Source organism: Lepus europaeus, chromosome 12, assembly GCF_033115175.1.
Source record: "Lepus europaeus isolate LE1 chromosome 12, mLepTim1.pri, whole genome shotgun sequence".
Lineage (NCBI taxonomy): Eukaryota > Metazoa > Chordata > Mammalia > Lagomorpha > Leporidae > Lepus > Lepus europaeus.
This window is the reverse complement of record NC_084838.1, coordinates 15,301,767-15,316,511: the sequence shown is the minus strand read 5'-3', so window position 1 is coordinate 15,316,511 and position 14,745 is coordinate 15,301,767. Positions and strand designations below refer to the sequence as shown.

Here is a 14,745-nt window from a genome sequence, read left to right as displayed (position 1 = left end):
AAGCTTTGGATATATCCAGAGGCAGGGTTAGAGGGAAATATAAGGGAGTAGAGACAGAACCAGAAGACAAGACCAGAAGAGGGCAGCACCTTGGGAATCTGGAGACAAGAGCACTGTGTGTTTCCCAGGCCTAGGGTCCAGGGTCATTGAGGATCAGTGATGGGAATATGAAGACACCAGCTCACTATGTTCCTAAATCTTATATATGACATACATAAAATGTGTAAGCATTAAATAAAAAATAAAAATAAACTTCAAACTCTCACAGAAACATAAAACAGTAAGACAAATAAATAAAAATAATGCTGTTTATCGATCTTTTACATAGTTCTAGTTTTACATAGTTCTGACTACAAACTTTAATCTCATACCTCTTAAGAAGTCTATTATGCAATCATTTTACAAAAGGAGGACCTGATGTTCTTAGAATTATTTCCTTTCTTCAAGTTTATAAGATTGTGGGTAGCAGAGAAGCAAATAGAACCCAAGCCCATCTACTTCTCTCTTTTAAAGTTAAAAATTCCTTAATTATTTTTTTATTCCTGGTACTACTACCACAATTTACAGGCCAATATACCTGATATAATGAAAAGAAAAAGAAAAGACAAAGCTACAACAGACAAAATATACATCTAATTGACACTACATTGCATTAATCAATAGCTATGCTTTTTTTAAAGTTTTTATTTTTATTTTTTTTATTTTTTGCCAGGCAGAGTTAGACAGTGAGAGAGAGAGACAGAGAGAGAGAGTTATAGACAGTGAGAGAGAGACAGAGAGAAAAGTCTTCCTTCTGTTGGTTCACTCCCCCAATGGCTGCCACGGCTGATGCTGTGCTGATCCAAAGCCAGGAGCTGGGTACTTCCTCCCGGTCTCCCAAGTGGGTGCAGGGACCCAAGCACTTGAGCCATCCTCCTCTGCCCTCCCGGGCCACAGCAGAGAGCTGGACTAGAAGAGGAGCAACCGGGACTAGTACCCGGTGCCCCAACCGGGACTAGAACCCCGGGGTGCCAGCGCTGCCAAGTGAGCCATGGTGCCGGCCCTATAGTTGTGCTTTTGGAAAACTGTGGCTAGGACAGTCCTGCACAAGAAGTGTTTCCTGTTTAAGCTTCAGTAGCTTTTCTGACTATGGATCATTGTTCCTTCAGCAGCAGGCTCTTGCAGTTTCTCTAATGCATTTGGGACGACTGTCTCAAAGTAGCCTGCAGCTTTCCTGACAACTCCTCACTCGCTCCTACGAAGAATGGTAGCCCTTTCTGCTGCTTCAGAACCTTCTGCTACCATATCCACCGCTTCTACCACCAGATCCATAACCACCACCATAGGGACTGCCTGAGCTGCTTCTACCAAAACTGCCCCCTTTCGTGGGTCTATGATTTGATTGCTGTTGTCCACTATAATTACCAAAATCATTGCAATTTTACCACGTCCTTCACTGTAAGCATCATACCTCCTCCTCCACCATATCTACCACTTAGGTTTCTATATCCTGGTCTACCACCTCCACAGCTTCCTCTGCTACTCTAACCAGGATATAGTTGCCACCATCACCCCCAAAATCATGATATCCACCATCACCTCCTCCATAACTTCCTCTGCTGCCAGGACAGCCACCTCTTCCACGAAATTTCCACCACAACCAAAATTATGTCCACCACCTCCGAAGTTCCCTCCACGATCCATAAAGTTGCCAGATCCCCCTCCATGGCCTCATGGTGACCCAGCAGCAAACTGCATCTTTTGCTTAGAAAAGGTGTTTTTCATTTCACAACTATGCCCATTAATGGTGCGGTATTTCTGAACAATAGTTAATCAACTGCATCATGATCAACAAAAATTACAAAACCAAATCCTCTTTTTTCCCTGCTCTGCCTGTCCTCCATAACTTCTATGGCTTCAATCTTGGAATACTTCTCAAAGTAGTCCCTCAAATTCTATTCCTCTGTGTCTTATTATTTATTTATTTATTTTATTTTTATTTTTTATTTTATGACAGGCAGAGTGGACAGTGAGAGAGAGAGAGAGAGACAGAGAGAAAGGTCTCCCTTTTGCCATTGGTTCACCCTCCAATGGCCGCCGCAGCTGGAGCGCTGCGGCCAGCACACCTCGCTGATCCGAAGGCAGGAGCCACGTGCTTCTCCTGGTCTCCCACGTGGGTGCAGGGCCCAAGGACTTGGGCCATCCTCCACTGCACTCCCGGGCCATAGCAGAGAGCTGGCCTGGAAGAGGGGCAACCGGGACAGAATCCAGCGCCCCGACCGGAACTAGAACCCGGTGTGCCGGCGCCGCTAGGTGGAGGATTAGTCTGTTGAGCTGCGGCGCCGGCCTATATCTTCTTTAATACCACCAACAAAAATCTTCACTGTGAGATGGGCACCAAGCTTTACCAAATTTTCTCTAGAAACATCTCTCTGGTTCCACAGCACATCCATCAACCTTGTGTAGTGGAGTACATATTGCTGCATCTATGTCTTCAGACAAGAGTAAGGCCAAACCAAAGCTCCTGGGGTGATTCATTTGAGGGTCTCTCATTACCACACAATCCATGAGTGTGCCCCATTTCTCAAAATGTTCTTTCAAACTACCATTGGTAGTTTCAAAGCTCAGACAACCAATAAATATTGTCTTCAACTGCTCTGTTTCCTTTTTTTTTTTTTTTGACAGGCAGAGTTAGTGAGAGAGAGAGAGAGAAAAAGAGAGAAAGGTCTTCCTTCTGTTGGTTCACCCCCCAAATGGCAGCTACAGCCAGTGCTGTGCCGATCCAAAGCCAGGAGGAGCCAGGTGCTTCTCCTGCTCTCCCAACCAGGACTAGAACCAGAGGTGTAGGCACCGCAGGCAGAGGATTAGCCTAGTGAGCCAACATGGCAACCTTGCTCTGTTTCCTATCATGGCCCTCTTCCTGCACCCCAGGTGGCGGCAGCGGCAGCGGCAGCTACAGCTAGAGTCAGGCTGGGGGCGACCGGCGGCGATTTTACCTTGATTTTGAGACATGACTTGCCTCTTCCAACTCGAGTTCAACATCGCCTGTCTACTTCTAATACCTCTTTAACCATTTGATTATGCCACTTCCTCTAGATAGCAAAATTTTCCTATCTTTGATGATAATCTGAGGCCTCTATTAATGGCAATCTCTCACAGACTAATGATTTTCTAGGTGCCTTGTGCTCTTACTGCATCTTAAATGCCTCATTTAATGCTCACAATGATCCTTTTAAGTGGTTATTATCACTCTTGTTTTATGAATGCAAAACTGAGAAGCAAAGATACTGGATGTTTCCCTTGGTCACTCACCTAATAACTGGCAGGACCAGAGTTCCTTACCAAGCTTGGGTACTAAGCAGTGATCCACTCTGCTTAGTCATCTTACACTGCTCAATATGAGGCTAAATTATTTGCTTTGGGCCTCAATACATGTAAAACCTGCACTTAAAGTTTGCTTTTTTTAAACCTTAATTAATTCTATTTCCCACGCCCACATTGTTGATCATGAAAAATCAATTAACTGTGTGGGTCTGTTTTTACAATTAGCATTTCTAGTCTATTTCCTCATCCATTTGTACTTTCTGTACAAATAAATGTTTGCTATGCATGTTATACTAGTTACTAATTATAAAGCATTTTTGGACAAAACTATCTGAGAAAGAGAAATTGTGCTTCAATTCTGACATAGGAAAAAAGAGACTCAAATCCAGAAAAGATCCCTTCCCTAAAATAGGGAAATAAATTGGTAGCAAAAGATGACTTTCTCCTGCTGAGTTCAGATTCAGCTCTTGAACTCTGCAAAAGAAAATGAAGGAACGAATTTATTTCTGAAGCACAATTTGAAAGGGGAGCAATCCTTCTTTCTTGGATTTGTTTTAAAGCATTGAAAGAGTTCTTAGACATATAGGGAAGACAAGGTCAATCATTCGAACTCCCATAATTTGTTTCTGTTTTCCACACATCTTGTAAGTAAGGAGTTTTGCTCAAAAAGCAGAGTAGAATACAAAGCAAGCTGAGAAGTCCAATGAATGAACTGTCCTTCCAGAAGGGTTAGCTTAATCCTTGTACTCAAAGACCCGGGACACTGTTCTCCCTATCACAATGAAGAAATTGGTGAGTCAGGAGATCTGGGTGATTTTCAGTTTCTAACTCAATGCTTCCCACAGGGTGAATTTGCAGTCGTGGTGTTCTCCAATTGTTTGTATGCAATACTTGTGCTGGTTGAAAGGGTTCTCAAAATTGGAAGGAGTTCTCTATAGTCTGCCTGTTCGCTTCAGATCTCATTCTGTAAACAAGTGTGCTTTACATGGTCTATTTGGCGCAAGTGTTTTTCAAATTTTTGTATTTCTTGTTAGTGATTTTGATCTTGAAAATGGCTTTTCTTGTTTCAGATTTCATACTGTAAACAAAGTGTCATTTACAAGTGTGTCACATTTTTCCAATTTCTGTGTTTTTATTAGTGATTTTGATGTTTAGAATGACTCAAATGCAAAGCACTGAGGTGCAGTCTTGTGTTCTTAAGCACATGAATGCGGCGATGTGCTTTACAAAGAAAAAAAAAACTGCATGAGAATGATTCAACATTGCATATTAAATGAAGTGTCTTAGAACAAAAACACGCATTAAACCAAATTACAAATTGATTGATTGATGACACTGTGTGACCAGAGGTTCACAGGAACCTAACCCTGTATTTCTCCTAGGCATAATGGTTCAGTATTCCCTATTGTTTTTGAACATTTTATGGAATGTAATTACCATCAATGAGAACCAATTACATTTCTATTTTAAACATTTTATTTGAACCTTGCATTTAGAGTGGCACTGTTTAAATTATTCTTTTTTTTAAAAAATTATTTATTCACTTTGAAAGTCAGTTACAGAGAGAGAGAGAGAGAGGGAGAGACAGAAAGAGAGAACTTCCATCCTCTGGTTCACACCCCAGATGGCCACAATAGCCAGAGCTGGGCCAGTCGAAAACTTCATCTCGGTCATCCAGGTGCGTGGCAGGAGCCCAAACACATGGTCCATCATCCACTGCTTTTCCCAGGCCTTTAGCTGGGAGCTGGATTTGAAATGGAGCAGCCAAGATTTGAGTTGATGCCCATATGAGATGCTAGCATCATAGACACCCCTGCTACCTGCTATACCACAACGCCATTCCCTTAAATTATTCTTTAGAATGCATGTATACATTTAAATTAAAAAGCAATTTAATTTATATTAAAACTGACTTAAAAATAATAGTTTCATTATTTTTATTACAGCCCATATCTGAAAGCACTTAAGGAAAAGTCTAAAATCTGTGGATCAATTTTCCCACAAAATCTTTTGGAATAACCTTGTCAAAACATTTACTCGATCCTTGTGTTTCAGTGTCACCTCTAAAAAGATTATCCTTTCTTACCTCCTGGGTGCTTGAGGAAACAAATGAAAGTGCATTGCAAAGCCTATAAAGAACCTCACCCATGTGAATGAGGAATCACCCCAATCATTGTCATTGCCTCTTGCTGACGAATTGTGGGGATTAGCAGTTATTCTGAACTCTTCTGCTATTGCAGTTCCATCTGTCAAAGAAAAAAAAGTAAGTACATTTGATATGCCCCTCCTGTCCCCATTACCTACTAATAATGAAAAAATAACGACCTTTTCCTCACATTGGTGAATATTTTCCTTGTCAACTGTGATGTGCTCATAATGTGGGCAGATAGATTATTTATGACCAGGGAAATTAAATATTATTTCATTTCTGCTAATACAATCTGTGGCGTCTCCCTGCTCTCAATTCCTTCCCATTAAAGTTATTGTCTTTTCTGCTCCAATTGGCCGTGTGCTGTTGGGTTGTAACAGCACTGGCAGAGTGCTCAGAGCATAATGGAGGTAGGAAAAATGGTGTAATTTACGAGCCTGCCTTCCTCATCTCATCTAAATGAAGACATTTGGTCCCTGAAAGTCAAAACTCATTTTGATGAATCTGGATGTATTTGGACTAATAGAAAAGGACAGCCACAGTTATGATGGATTTCCTGAACTGGATTTTCTTACTTGGGATCACAGAATTTCAGAATTCTGAAATTCAGAATTGGGGAAGTGATTGAAGTCTGTCTGTTCCAATTCTCTCAGTTTGCATATGGGGAAACTGAGGAACAGAAATGGAAATTTGTTTAATGAGGATTTTGATAAGACACCACTTTTTTCGCTGCCAGTCTTTGTTCCATGTTCTCATAGTTAGAGCTTAGGTCCTTTTTACGGGCCCATGCTCCTTTCTGAGCACTCAGAGAAGTGAAGGCCTTTTCCAGTGTCCAGATCCAGGAATCCATTCCACGCATGGAAGTCTTTTTTTTTTTTCACTGTCTAAAGGTAAATTGCAAGACTGGAAGAAACTTCAAAAGTTACAAAACCCAGGGAGTTTTCCTCTCTTGGAAGCCCCTCTCCACACCACTCTGGTTGGAGGTCATTGATTCTAATAAATACTTGTAAATCTCAACAAATAAAAGTTACAAAATCCAAAATTTTCCCAAGAATTCCCCATGCTGCAGTGCCTTTGTTTATTCTTACTCTTTCAGGTGATTTAGGCTACAGCATTCTTCAAGGTGTAGGCTGCAGTTTTATGAAGCCTGCAAAGCAGCTTGAGTTCTCCGTCTGTCCAATCCTGCTACCCTCTCTCATTTCCATAAGTGTTGATTCCTTATAACATACCCTGGCAATTCAAATCTGTTGGAGGAACACTCAGTCTTTTGCCATAGAGAAGGTGAAATGTAAGGTGAGTTTTTCTTTTCCTGCTTTTGTGTTTATTACCTACCTCCCAGGTGTCAAAATTGATAAAGGACCAGCATGCAAAATTTTGTCCCTACCTACTTAGATCTTCCATCTGGTCAGCAGAGACAAGCAAAAACAATTATGTTAAACTACTGCTTAACCCAGATCACTATTACATCTTGACCAGACTACTAACCAAAAGCTTTTCCTGATATCTTACTTTTCATCTAACTCACATTTATTCATCCAAGAGGAACTTAAATCTGATCGTGTTACTCCTTGGCTTAAATTTCCTTAGTGAAATACCATTGCAGTTCACATAAAGCCCCTGTTTCTCATGCAATCGTTTTAATTTCCTCAATATCATTTCTTTATATTTTGTTAGGCCTTACTAAGATGAAGCTGCTTTCAACTGCTCAAACTTCAGGCTCTTCCTTTTCTTGGGGCCTCCATGGCTGCTTATTCTCCCATCCAGACAATTCTTCCTCTACTGTCTGACTGACAAATCCTCGTTCATGACAATGTGTTTTCTTTGTTATCTCCTTGAGGCTATAGCATTGAGTTTTGTAAGCTGAAAATTTCAGAGCCTAAGGGGTACCTTTCACATTGCTAGTCATCTCTGATTTCTGTTTTTACTATGACAATTTGATGGGAGTTATCAATAAGAAACTTAACAAAATAATGTATTTTCTAATTTGCACAAAGTTCCCAAGGAGGCATAAGTTAGTAAGTGGTTTACTCCTCAATCACCTACTTTGATGGCTAAATCTGCTTTATTATTACTTTCACGATATATATTATTATTTTAATTATATAGTAATTTACTTATTTATATTTGTTTTCTTCATCAGAGTACTTACATATGTTTGCATATACATATATGCAATATATATATATATATATATATATATATCTTCACCCACAAATATACTATGTGCATTTCACAATGTCTGATACATAAAAAAAAGTACTCAATAAATATTGTTGAGTGAATAGGTGGCCTTGGAGCTGAACTATAAGTATAAAGTTTATTTTTTTTATTTTTTTTTTTATTTTTATTTTTTTGACAGGCAGAGTGGACAGTAGAGGGAGACAGAGAGAAAGGTCTTCCTTTTTGCCGTTGGTTCACCCTCCAATGGCCTCCGCGGTAGGCGCGCTGCGACTGGCGCACCGCGCTGTTCCGATGGCAGGAGCCAGGTGCTTCTCCTGGTCTCCCATGGGGTGCAGGGCCCAAGAACTTGGGCCATCCTCCACTGCACTCCCGGGCCACAGCAGAGAGCTGGCCTGAAGAGGGGCAACCAGGACAGGATCGGTGCCCCAACCGGGACTAGAACCCGGTGTGCCTGCGCCACAAGGTGGAGGATTAGCCTACTGAGCCATGGCGCCGGCCAAAAGTTTAAATACTGTTCTGTGAAAGACTCGCATTTTTGATATGGGGGAGAAGGGACAAAACTTATCTAAGAAACGGCACAAAAAGCACTGTCTTAAAGAAATGTGCTCACAGATGTCAAGTACTAGTAAAATGCCTGGCATGAAATCATTCAAAAACTTGTCTGTCATCATTAGTTTCACTCCTTTACTATGATAAATAAACAGCAGAAATACTGCCCTCATGCATTGGCTAGAAGATATACTATTATTCTATCAGTTAGTACTAACAGACACTGGTCTTGTTTATGTGATCCCTTTGACTCTTAGACCTATCATTATGATCTATTGTGACCTGAAATTGATCACTTGGACTAATGAGATGGCATTGATACATGCCACCTTGATGGGATTGTATTGAAATCCACTGACACATTTCTAACTCCACCACTTGGGGCAAGTCAGCTTGAGCATGTCCCAAATTGTACATCTCCTCCCTCTGTTATTCCCACTCTTATATTTAACAGGGATCACTTTTCAGTTAACTTTAAACACCTAAGAATAATTGTGTGTTAATTACAGAGTTCAACCAATAGTATTAAGTAGAACAACAGCAACAACAACAATAGGAAAACTAAAAGGGATAAAGTATTAAATTGTTCATCAACAGTGATGACAAGGGCTGATCAAGTCACTGTTTCTCATAGTGTCCATTTCACTTCAACAGGTTTCATTTTTGATGTTCAGTTAGCTGTCACCGATCAGGGAGAACTTATGATATTTGTCCCTCTGGCACCGGCTTATTTCACTCAGCATGATGTTTTCCAGATTCCTCCATTTTGTAGCAAATGACCGGATTTCATTGTTTTTTTACTGCTGTATAGTATTCTATAGAGTACATGTCCCAAAATTTCTTTATCCAGTCTACTGTTGATGGGCATTGGGGTTGATTCCAGGTCTTAGCTATTGTGAATTGAGCTGCAATAAACATTAAGGTGCAGACAGCTTTTTTGTTTGCCAATTTAATTTCCTTTGGGTAAATTCCAAGGAGTGGGATGGCTGGGTTGAATGGTTATATTTAGGTTTCTGAGGAATCTCCAGACTGACTTCATAGTGGCTTTACCAGTTTGCATTCCCACTAACCGTGGGTTAGTGTCCCCTTTTCCCAAAATCCTCACCAGCATCTGTTGTTGGTAGATTTCTGTATGTGAGTCATTCTGACTAGGGTGAGGTGAAACCTCATTGTGGTTTTGATAAAAAAGGGAGAGAACAATCCAACATGGGAAAGGGGATACACAGCAGACTCATAGAATGGCAACTGTCCTAAACAGCACTCTGGCCTCAGAATCAGCACTTAAGGCACTCGGATCTGGTTAAAGAGCCCAAGAGAGTATTTTAGGCAAAAAAACAAAAACAAAAACAAAACAAAACAAGAAAACAAAAAAAAACCCAAAAAAACAAAAAACAAAAACCTAAATGAAAGATCTCTGAGAGTGAGATCCCAGTGGAAAGAATGGGTCATCAAACAAGGAGGTACCTTTCTCTGAAGGGAGGAGAGAACTTTCACTTTGACTATGACCTTGTCTAAATAAGATCAGAGTCGGTGAACTCAAAAGGCTTCCATAGCCTTGGTAACTCATGACAAGAGCCTAGGGTGATTACTGATGCCATAAACAAGAGTGTCAATTGTTAATCAACAACAGGAGTGACTGTGCACTTACTCCCCATGTAGGATCTCTGTCCTTAATGTGTTGTACTATGTGAATTAATGCTATAACTAGTACTGAAACAGTATTTTACACTTTGTGTTTCTGAGTGGGTGCAAACTGTTGAAAGCTTTACTTAATATATGCTAAATTGATCTTCTGTATATAAAGAGAATTGAAAATGAATCTTGATGTGAATGGAAGGGGAGAGGGAGCGCAAGAGGGGAAGGTTGCAGGTGGGAGGGAAGTTATGGGGGGAAAAAGCTATTGTAATCCATAAGCTGTACTTTGGAAATTTATATTCATTAAATAAAAGTTAAAAAAAAAGAAAATATACTATTATTAAAACATATAAAATACAAAATCAAAGTTTATAATTATGTTGTATGGTTTGGAGAATTCTATGAAAGATTTTGGATTTTATAAATTCTGAAGTTCTTCCCAGTCTTGAAATTTACTTTCAGATAGGGAAAAAATGGGCTTCACACACACAAAAAATCAAGCATATCACGCAGCCCAGGATACTAGGACAGTGATTGAAAATAGGACCCACATTTCTCTTTCTTACAGATTTTCCCCCTCCCATCATTGCCATGATCTGTTGAACAAATGCCCCTAGGAGGCCAAGGAAGTTGGACCATGTCTACATCACCATCTTTAGTAGCTCCTTTTAAACAGCCCATACCAAAGGAAGAATACTTGATGGTAAGTTTTCAGCAATTCCCCTTATATCTCTAGAGCTAAGAAGTCATTGGTACTTCTTTTCAAAAATACTTTTGAAATATCCCCTGCTTTAAGAAGAAAAACATACCCAACTTCAAAAACCCAAGTTCATGACCAGGACTCAGTTGAGGTCATTTGCTATTTTCTTGCAGATAACTGATCACTTTTCTATTTCTCACATTTTTAGGTCAGTGGATTTTTTTTTTTTATTAAATATATTCAGCTACTGTATGGTACTTTCCAACACCAATAAACAAGCAAACAAAAATAAATGAGGTCTCACCCACTTGCATTTTTCCATAAAAAATAAGAAGCTATTAAAAAAGCTGTGTGTTACTACATGATTTTAGAATTAGAGAAAATGCAGCAGCACAAAAGACAAATAGAAATTCAAAAGTTATTAAATCACCTATTCTTTTCATCAGAATACTTTTACCTATTTATTTTCTTACAACTAAATTATCTCATCTTAAACAATTAAAATATAAGACATTTAAATCTAATAGTGTCTGTCTTTGTCAAGTTAAGATGGGGCTGTCTACCTGAGCTGAACTTAATTTTAACTCTTCCCATTGGAGAAACATGTCTTTCAAGAAACCAAGTGGCATCTACTTGATGACAAAGTATTTTGAATAATACTTAATTCTCCACTGCAAGCTCTCTGAAAACTTTTAGATATCATAAAAACTTCAAACCCTCTATTCATGTGGTTTCATCTCTCTGATAAAAAATTATTTTTAAATTAAAAACCTGGGGCTTACAGTAATTCCCACCACTAATACATGAAATTTTTTTAAAAGTATTAAGTGGTCAGACACAAAGTATTCTGTTATACTTACACAACAACTTATAAATGGAGGTATTTTTCTCTTTTATTTCTCTTGCTGTTTCTTTTGTAGTCAATAATTGGTGATTTATGATAAAATTTCATTTTAATTCACTTTTCTAGGAAAAAGCACAAATGTATTATTTTTATCTCTACCAATGAGAAGAAAATATTTTATTTTCTAGGTGTAAAATTTAGAAGCGTGTCTCATTTCTTTTGATTTTATTTCTTTCTCTGCCAGATAGGATTAAGAGAAGAAATAGAGCATGATCATCTCAAGACCTTCATGAAACTGTCAGAGTACCAGGATATACCAGCCTTTGATCATCTGTGCTTCTAACTTCTTAGCAGATTGGGTGATAGGTTAGACCCTGAACCTTCAAGGAGCTGGTATGTATTATAGAGAGTAGTTTAAAAAAAAAAAAAAGAAAGAAAGAAAAATTGTTGTTGAAAATTAGGTCATCCGGCAATCTACAAAAAGAGTTAAAGATTTTAAAAGCTATTATTAAAATTGCTATATTGGTCTATTATGCTATGTTATATGTGTGTACATATTGTATGTCCACATGGGGAAATTTTATTAAGAATTTTATTTTAAATGGCTTATAGATAAGATTGTCCATAAATTTAAGCTGCTAAAATCAATCAAAGATACATTTTAATTTGTGGGACCTGAATCTGTGTATCATATGTTTTAGACTTGTTGGTAGAAAGAAACTAAAAACATTTTATATGGTTGTGCTTAAGTTTACTGGTTAAACAAACTACACCATGTTAGATATTTAAGAGGTGTTTTCAAATACATGATTCTTAAAATTTATAGAAGGCATTGGACCTTCTGGTAAATGTTTTCTTAAGTTGTTATCTAATGGTTGAAACGGTTTGCTAAGTATTCATGTAATATTGCTATTGTCAGCAAGCGATCTAGGACTTGCTCCCTCATTTCTCTATTCTAATCCCAACTTGTTCTTTCATTTCTCTATTCTCTTCAAGGTAGGAAACTAATTCTATTATGAAGGAATCTGTAGGACGCACAATTTAATCTTTAGACCTTATAAAAGAGACGGCTAACATTTTTTCTGTAATAGCATAGCCAAAATAAGAACTTAAATAATAATCTCATAGCTAGATTCACTTCGCCATCAGCGAAGTAAGCAGTAACTAGAAAAAACCTCCCTTTCAGACCAAAGGGAAAGAAAGTTTTTAAGTGAGAATATAATTTTCCTCATGGGCATTGTCTACCTTAGAACAACTACTACAGAACATGCCTGTGACTATAGATTTGTAGTTCAGGCCACCGAAGATTAGAGATGTGACACGGGCACTCCCTTGACTTGCATCATCTGTCTGCTTGAACACAAACCAGGAGGATAAGAAAGCTAGGCATCAGAAGCAATGGGTGGCAGGCCTATTAATGGCTGATCTGTACAGTGATCTGCCCTCAGGGAGACCCAACAGGCCAATCCACTGCAGTGGCTTTCAATGTGGTAAGCCTGGGCTTCAGCAGAAGTCAGCTTGTGAAGAGCCCTGGCAGCTCTGCCAAGAGTTGGATCACTGGAAATGGACCTGCCCTGGACTCGAAGGATGCCCAGGTCAGAGCCACAGATCTTATTGGCTCTAAGCTGAAAAGCCCTTCACTCAGCCCAACTTCCAAAGTGACCACTGCAGCTGAGGGGATGGTCAAGTAGGGTCAGCAACATTGCAGGCAGAACTGTAAATTTCTTGTTAGAGATGCCCCCTGCCTTTACCTGGCCAGCTTTCCTCCCAGCCCAGCCAAGTAATGAAAGTCAACAGAGTGCCTTCCCCTAGGAGGTTCACACCTCCCTTAGGATATACCCCATGTGAAGAGATAGATAGGTCTGGGCCTCTTAACTTACAAGGCCTAAAGCCCACCAGATTATTATCAAGCCCCTTCTATCAGGTTCTATTTGCCTCTCAGTCAGAAAACTTAATTGTAGCTTAGACAGCACCTTTCTTAGCTCCTCTAATAATGACTCTGTCCTTTGTTCTAGACCCTGTCTAGCGTACTTGGGCCTCATTCCTTCGTAATCATAACCTCTACCACCAATGGCTCTACTCCCAACCTGTGTGTACTGATGGTCCTCTTCCCCACTTAATGCTGTATAATTGTTCAAACCTGGTAAATGCCACTCTTAGGATCATTGGTTACTATCCTCACCCTGTCTTTTATGACCTTGTCTAAATATGATCAGAGTCGACAAACTTGGAAGGCTTCCATAGCCTTGGCAATTCATGACAACAGCCTAGGGTGGTTACTGGCGCCATAAACTAGAGTGTCAATTTGTTGGGGCAACAATAGGAGCCACTGTGCACTTGCTCCTCATGTGGAATCTCTGTCCTTAATGTGCTGTACATTGTGATTTAATGCTATAACTAGTACTCAAACAGTATGTTTCACTTTGTGTTTCTATGTGGGTGCAAACTGTTGAAGTATTTATACAAAATTGATATTTTGTATATAAATAGAATTGAAAAGGAATCTTGATGCAAATGGAAGGGGAGAGAGAGCGGGAGAGGGGAGGGTTGCGGGTGGGAGGGAAGTTATGGGAGAGGGAAGCCATTGTAATCTATAAGCTGTACACTGGAATTTTATATTCATTAAATAAAATTTAAAAAAAAATAAAAATAAAAAATAAAAAAAAGAATATCTTCCATAAAGGACCCCGGTGGGTGAGACCCCAGTGGAAAGAAGTGGCCACCAAAGAAGGAGATACGTTTCTCAGGAGGGAGGAGAGAATTTCCACTTTGCTTACAGCCTTGTTGAACGACTGGATCCAAAAGCCTTCCACAGCTGAGGCAGCTCGAAAAAAAAAAAAAAAAAGAAAATTAGGTCATCCATTCTGATACAACTTTATCTCCAATAACATTGATATTTTGATGTCTGTCTGTCAATGACCACACTCAGAACCATAAAAACTTGATACTATTTGTGAAATACCTAAAAACTTCAAGTAATTCAATCTGTGGCAGCAGTTTTATTGCATAAGTCCAACTCTATTCTCTAATGGACAAATTATCAGCAAATGAGTAAATGAAAGACATATTCACACAGGAATATTACATATAATTGTTGTTTGTGACAAGACACATAAATTTTCCTACTTTTTCATTGACGTAGTTTGCTCATCTTACCTAAATTTGTTCCTGCAAAGAAAGGAAATCAGCTTTAATTATGTGGTAGGTATCAGGAGGTTCCTTTATGGAAAATATAAGAGGAGACTGAACAAAAGTTCTCCCAGAACCTTATGTTTGGAGGTTCCCAGGAATGAAGTAACTCTAACCAAATACAAGATTGTGCTAATAAGGCTCACTCAAATAATCATGTTTCTGTGGTATGGCTCCTCCAATCAAATGATGCCT

The 14,745-nt window shown here is 39.1% G+C and overlaps 1 pseudogene; it reads right to left on the bottom strand.

The window, feature by feature from the left end:
* Positions 1 to 1,264: 1,264 nt before the first annotated feature.
* LOC133770926 (heterogeneous nuclear ribonucleoprotein A3-like) lies at positions 1,265 to 10,410 on the bottom strand (annotated as a pseudogene).
* Between the last annotated feature and the right edge of the window lie 4,335 nt (positions 10,411 to 14,745).